The sequence below is a fragment of the Apteryx mantelli genome, chromosome 14 (assembly GCF_036417845.1).
Source record: "Apteryx mantelli isolate bAptMan1 chromosome 14, bAptMan1.hap1, whole genome shotgun sequence".
NCBI classification, from domain to species: Eukaryota; Metazoa; Chordata; class Aves; order Apterygiformes; family Apterygidae; genus Apteryx; species Apteryx mantelli.
Genome location: NC_089991.1, coordinates 1,793,864 through 1,799,767, shown reverse-complemented (window position 1 = coordinate 1,799,767; position 5,904 = coordinate 1,793,864). Strand labels below are relative to the sequence as shown.

General features: G+C 44.7%; 1 long non-coding RNA gene across 1 annotated transcript; it reads left to right on the top strand.

Annotated features, from left to right (window-relative positions):
* The first annotated feature begins 985 nt into the window (after positions 1 to 985).
* LOC106487202 (uncharacterized) lies at positions 986 to 4,944 on the top strand. The gene is made up of 3 exons (XR_001293025.2): positions 986 to 1,071; positions 3,505 to 3,584; positions 4,213 to 4,944. It is a non-coding gene; the product is annotated as an uncharacterized lncRNA (long non-coding RNA).
* The last annotated feature ends 960 nt before the right edge of the window (positions 4,945 to 5,904 follow it).

Here is a 5,904-nt window from a genome sequence, read left to right as displayed (position 1 = left end):
CTCCTCTGCTACAGTAATTTACAGGGGCATGACTAATTTCACTTTTTTATTTCATTGTGAATTCATTTCTTATCCTGTCTTTGTGTATTTAGCTGTAGTTTGGACAGCCTGGTTGATGCCTTATCCCTGCCCAAATGCACCTGATAGTCCTTTGTCTTCCTCTAGGAAAAGATTCCCAGAGAATTTAGAGATGTTACACCAATGCTGTTTTCCTTCTTTAGGAAGCCTCTTCCTCAATGGGACGCGTTCCCATGTTTCGCCGTGGCTGTCAGTTTAATCCTTACCCTTCAGGTCTGAGCTGATTGCTGCAGAGCCCGCAGTGATAGAGGCTGGCACCATCCCAAGGCGCTCCTGGTGTGCTACGGGCACCGCTGGAGCTGGGCGCAGGACCTGCCGGTCCATCGTGGCGCACAGGTCTGCGAGGCCTCGGCAGGGCTTTCCGCTGACGGTGGCATGTGCAGCTCAGTTTGAGGGGCTGTGGCTGTGACAGCTGGGCTCAGCGAACCTGCTGCTCTAATCCTCCCTCATTCTTGGAGGATGTTATCAGTGATGCGTTAAGAAGCAGGAGAAGTTGTAAGAGAACTGGAACGCTCTTGAGACCGAGATCTGTGGAGCCGATTAGGAGACCAGTGTAATTGCCTTAGATCACATGGTGCGTTTTCTGTTATTAGGTGTGTATCATCCCTTCCTAAGGGGGTTTACCCCCCAAAAAACCCAAGCATTGAAACTCTTCTTGTTTTCATATCTTTTTGTTCTTGTTGGTAAGAGTTCCCTACAGGGCCTGCAGTGGCATGTTCCTTGTTACTTCTCCAGCAGCTGCAGGGAGGGCGGTGTGTTGTTGTTTTTTTGTTTGTTTTTTTGTGCGTGTGCTTGCTAAATAACCACCATCTTGCTCCACAGAAGTCCTGCACAGACAAGACCTGGATGGGAAAAGAGCTGGTAAAGCTGTCGAGCAGCACAGCAAACGCCAGGGACAAGGGGCATCCTTCTCTCCAGGATGAGCTATGACCCCAGCCATGAGCAAGGAAACCATGAGTCTTCAATGCAATTAACCCTCTCTTTGCCTAGAAGGTAGTTATATATACAAACACATGCATGTGAACAGTGAAGTCTGTTTTTTGGTGTATTCTTCCTGCTATTTTGTATTGTTAAATGTGCTAAGTGCCTCTAGACATACTAGTTTCCTCACCCAATAATTTCTTATGCAAGTCTTTGTACTTTGGAACAAACGTTGCATCTCTGTAGAGGTTATGACCACATGGTCACTGTCTTCACGATTTGTAGCACAGTCTAAACCATGCTGCAGATAACAAAGCAGTGCATTTATCATCTGGTTATGTCTTGTACGTGTGTGTGTGCTGTCATTAACATTTACAGTATGAATGGTGTTTTAAAATGAGATTAGAAAAGGAGTCATTGTGACTTGAATCAAACAGTGATTTGCGCTACTGAGTAACTAAGCCTCTGGCATCTCGTGATTAAGGCATTACTCTTTAAAATAATGCTTCTGTTTTGTAAGTTATTTTATGTCCAATTTCTGGGCAGGGCAATGTAACCATAGACCTGAGCATGATTAATTATATCTTTAAAAAAAGCCAAAAAACCCCAAACTAGTTCAATCTTCCATGGTACTTAAGCATAAGGATCTCATGGTGCTTTTGATCATCAGTTGTCATTATCATCACCAAATTAAGACAACAAAGGACACTTTGGCTGTAGAAGCCAGTGTCCTGGTTTCAGTGCTAGGAGGATCATCATCCTGGAAACAAAAAGTCAAAGTGTAATATCAGACTAGAGAAAACCAAGGGGATTCAAGAGTATCTCCTGTGCTCCTGGGAGGCTCCTGATAGCAGGCTGCTTTTTTGGGGTCACAAACTTGCAATGGCAGAAGAGGTTAGCAGTCAGGGCAGACGTCTGCCTGTGGAGCCAAGTATAAACATTAATGAAGTAGTAAGAATGTGAGAGCCTTCTCATAAAACAGTGCTCCTGTTCCAGAGATATTGACAATGGGCATCTCCAAGCAAACAAATAGGAATACTCCCAAAATGCAAAATGATGCTATGCAGCATTAGGTATTGACTGCAAGCTAGTAAACACACTTTGCACGTGGTATATGACATCTCTTTTAAAGTGCTGGGTAAGACAGTGAATGCTAATGAAGGTCTGCAGCAGTGGTCACCAGGGAAAGCACTGAACATACTTGTCTCATCCTCCTTTCAAGCAAGTATGTAGCTTTATTACTTCAGATGGGTATCTCACTTCAAGCTGATCTGTGTTCTAATCCTGCTTTTTAACATAGAAGATGCTGCTCTAGAAAACAGGTTTATTTGGTCATAACCTAGCGATTTAACCAGTGATCATAAGTGATCTATGGTTTATGACACAGACCAATACAGATACCTTCAGACTGGCTACAGGCAGGTAAGACTGGGTTAGAAAAACAGCTCTGTTAAAAGTAAAAGACTGCAGATGTATGTTTGACTCAAGTGGCCCTGTGCCAAGGGTTAGTATTTCTGCACCTGCAGCACTCATGATAAGAAAAGGGAAAAACTGCATAAAACAACCCCCCCAACCCCCCCCCCCCAAAAAAAAACCCTTTCATCTCAGCTCCCCAAAAGCAGGGCAGCAGCCTGAGCCACAACCCGAATGCAGGAACACAAGCTAGGGATGAAGGTCATTAGCAGGGATCCAAAGGGAGGTGAGGTTAGCTGACAGTTGTTACTGCAGCCTGTGAAACCAGATAAGTGCTGAGCTGGAGAGGGATGTTACACCGACTTAAGGAAACATGGAGTGCTAGCTAGGCTTCCTCACCACCGGGAGTTGCCTTAACAGGCAAAGGCTAAATTAAATGGGACATACCCAGAGTCTCCTGTCCATACCATTTAAAAAAGGTCATGATCCTATAAAAATTCTGATGGCTGTAGGATGCTAAAGAGACTAAACTCCCACACTGAGATTAGAGAAGGGGGAAGCAAATAGCACTTGGAAAATCAGACCAAAAATCGCCAGAGTTAGGAAAAGTGCCATCCCTCTGCTTCAAGTCTTATTCCTCCCAGTGCAAAGGACTGTCCTAGTTAGCAAAACATCTCTTTTTACTGAGGAGTCAGTTGAAAGGTCAAGGGTATATAAGGCTTTTGAGTCTTGGTTCATTTTCTGCCTCTCCAAGGATGGCTGGATGTGCCTCTTTCTACAATTCATTAATACTAGTTTTCACTAAACAAATTTTGCACACAGGTGTGAGTGGCTGTAAAATGTGTGCATAGCCTAACTCTGGAGTACTGAAGGATTTTTAAAACAAGGAATCAAGGCAAACAAACCTTCAAGCACCATAAACTTTCAAACCCGTGACCGTTCCTGTGCTTGTTCTGGAAGCACTCTGCTGCTTCGCTTGAAGCTGGGTTTTGATCTATTTGACCTGACACCTGCCAGGAAGATGAAAGGAAATGGTGCTATACTGTTTTCAAGGTAGCTCCACTCAGATATGGCTTTTTTCTTTTTACTTAGATTCCTGCTCTTTTCCCAGTGTTCCCGGATGGGTGTGGAAGAGGCACGCGACAGGGAAGTGGCTTGGTAAAGATGAAGCTGTAAGTAGCTGGCATGCCCACGGCATGTATGGTTGCTGGCTTTAAAGATAATTGGCTGTTGCAGAGCAAAAGCAGTAGAAGATGCTAGTTAGTCAAAGACAGATAGATGACAGGACAGCAGCAGCTATAGTTATGGTAATAGGCGCTCTGCAGGGGACAACAAATGATTGCCCAAGGCACAAACAACAAATATAGTAACTTGGAAGGAAATAGATGTTGAGGTCATTTCTGCTACAAGCAGGACACTGCAGACTGACTAATAGTATATCCCATTGATGTTTGCATTCAAAAAGGAACCAGCTTCCAAAAACAATTAGCAAATCTGTAGCGTCCACAAAATGAGACTGAGGGTGCAGTACTGGCTCCTGTGTCTCTGCTTGCACCTGACACTGTTTCGATCCTGGGACTCTTCTAGACCCTGAATCCCAAGAAGACTTGGTAGCACAAGAGGCTAATGGCCGGTTTTGCAAGGAATTTTATCTGCTTTAAATCTACTGGAGGTTAACATTTGTAAGCTAGGCGCCTAAGAGGTTTTGCAGTTTGGGATCAGGGACCCCAGTCCTATTTGCTTTTTACTTCTGCCCCCTATGCAGAGGCTCATGTACTTCAATCACTGTGTTCTCTATAGAGACCTACATTCAGGATTGTCCTGGGCACCTGTGCAAATCTTCCTGAAGGCCAGGAGGGGGACTGCAAGGACAAAAGAAGGCATAAGCTGAAAAAGGAAAAGAGGAATTGAGGAGAAATTCCCTTGATAACAGTGGAAAGTCATGGACACTGCTACTGGAGGGGTGACTCAGGTATCATTGCATGACAAATATATGCAAAATCATATCAGTCATGTTTGCTATATGTAAAACACTAGAATTTGGTAGAGGGAGCACTCCTGATCATGTTGAAGGTGTCTCTAAGACTATTCGCTGCAGCCACAGGGAGAAGATCTATTAGACAAAAATACACCCAGAGCATATTTTCAGGATGACATGACTGTGTTGGAGAAGAAGGGGGAGCTCTAAGAGTGTCTACTTCAGAGTGCAGTATTCATAACTAACAAAAAGTCCAGACCCAATGATCTGATCCCTCAAGAGGTTGTCGGTACAATAGGTCAATACATGCCCTTTGGTTTACAACAGGGAATTCATACAGATTCATTGCAAAGGTCTAATGTATTGTAACTTTTTTCTTCATATACAATGCTTCATCTGTGCCCAGCTCAGAAAAAAATCCTTGAGAGCAAGAGAGACATGGGTGATATGTAGTCACATAATAAATGGACCCTGAACACTGCTGCTTGAGGGCAAGTTCAAGAAACTTTGCATGTGTCTTCTGGTTTCTAATAGTAAAAATGCCTACTGCAGTCTCCTGGGCTTTAAATAAATGTTTGTGTGCCCAAATCTGCTAGCTTTGGGATCTAATTAATGGGTGTTTTTACCACCTTGGTTCTCCCTGTTCCCTCAAATCCTTTATAGCACTGGTCCACATTTCCCCAAACAGTGGAAACTCAGGTGTAGACTGGTGGATGTCAGCTGTCTGAAGAGAGCCTCCAAGCTCACTGATGCAAGATATTTGGAAGATAACTGGGTTGAACACCTCCTGACACACTGCAGTAATTGTAAACGGGTGCACGCACTGCAACGCAGGCCTTGCTGCCTCCCCAAGGCCTGTCTCCATGTCTGTCTGGGCTGCTCCACAGCAGAGATGAGCCTGTGAGATACGGGGAGCTGACAGCAGCTCTGTACTGCTGCAAGAGGAATGGGGCCAGCATCCCCCCCCCCGCTCCTGGTGTCCCTGTGGGTCTTCTGCTCATCTTGTGCTAGCTCTGGTGCTGTCAACCCTTCTGGAGCCTCACTTATCCCACTTAACTGGCAGACAACTTCTCCAGAAAAGTGGCTGACTTCTACCATGTTAATAGGACCTTCTTTGAAAGAACATCAGCTGTAAACACCACAGGAAGCACAAGGAAGGGGGTAGGAAAATGCAGCTTGTGGTGGGTCAGCAAAAGGGAAGCAGGGGAGATGTCATGCTCAGCCAGATTCTGGAGATGATCCAGCTGAAACTAATTCTACAAAAATAATTAATTTTCAGACAAAGCTGCCTAATCCAGCTGATTGCATGGCCCACCAAGAGCTAATGCTGGTGCAAGGGAAGGCTGGGAAACAGCAGCTGGAGTGGATGTGAGTTGATACAACTGCAGTCATCTTTTTTCCCACTCAGTCAGGACTGTAGTGGCCCATGCACTTGCATCAACACCAGTGGTTATTTGATCACACAGTGAGCTAAACGAGGTAGAAACTGTGGGGGTGTTTTTTTTTTTTTGTTA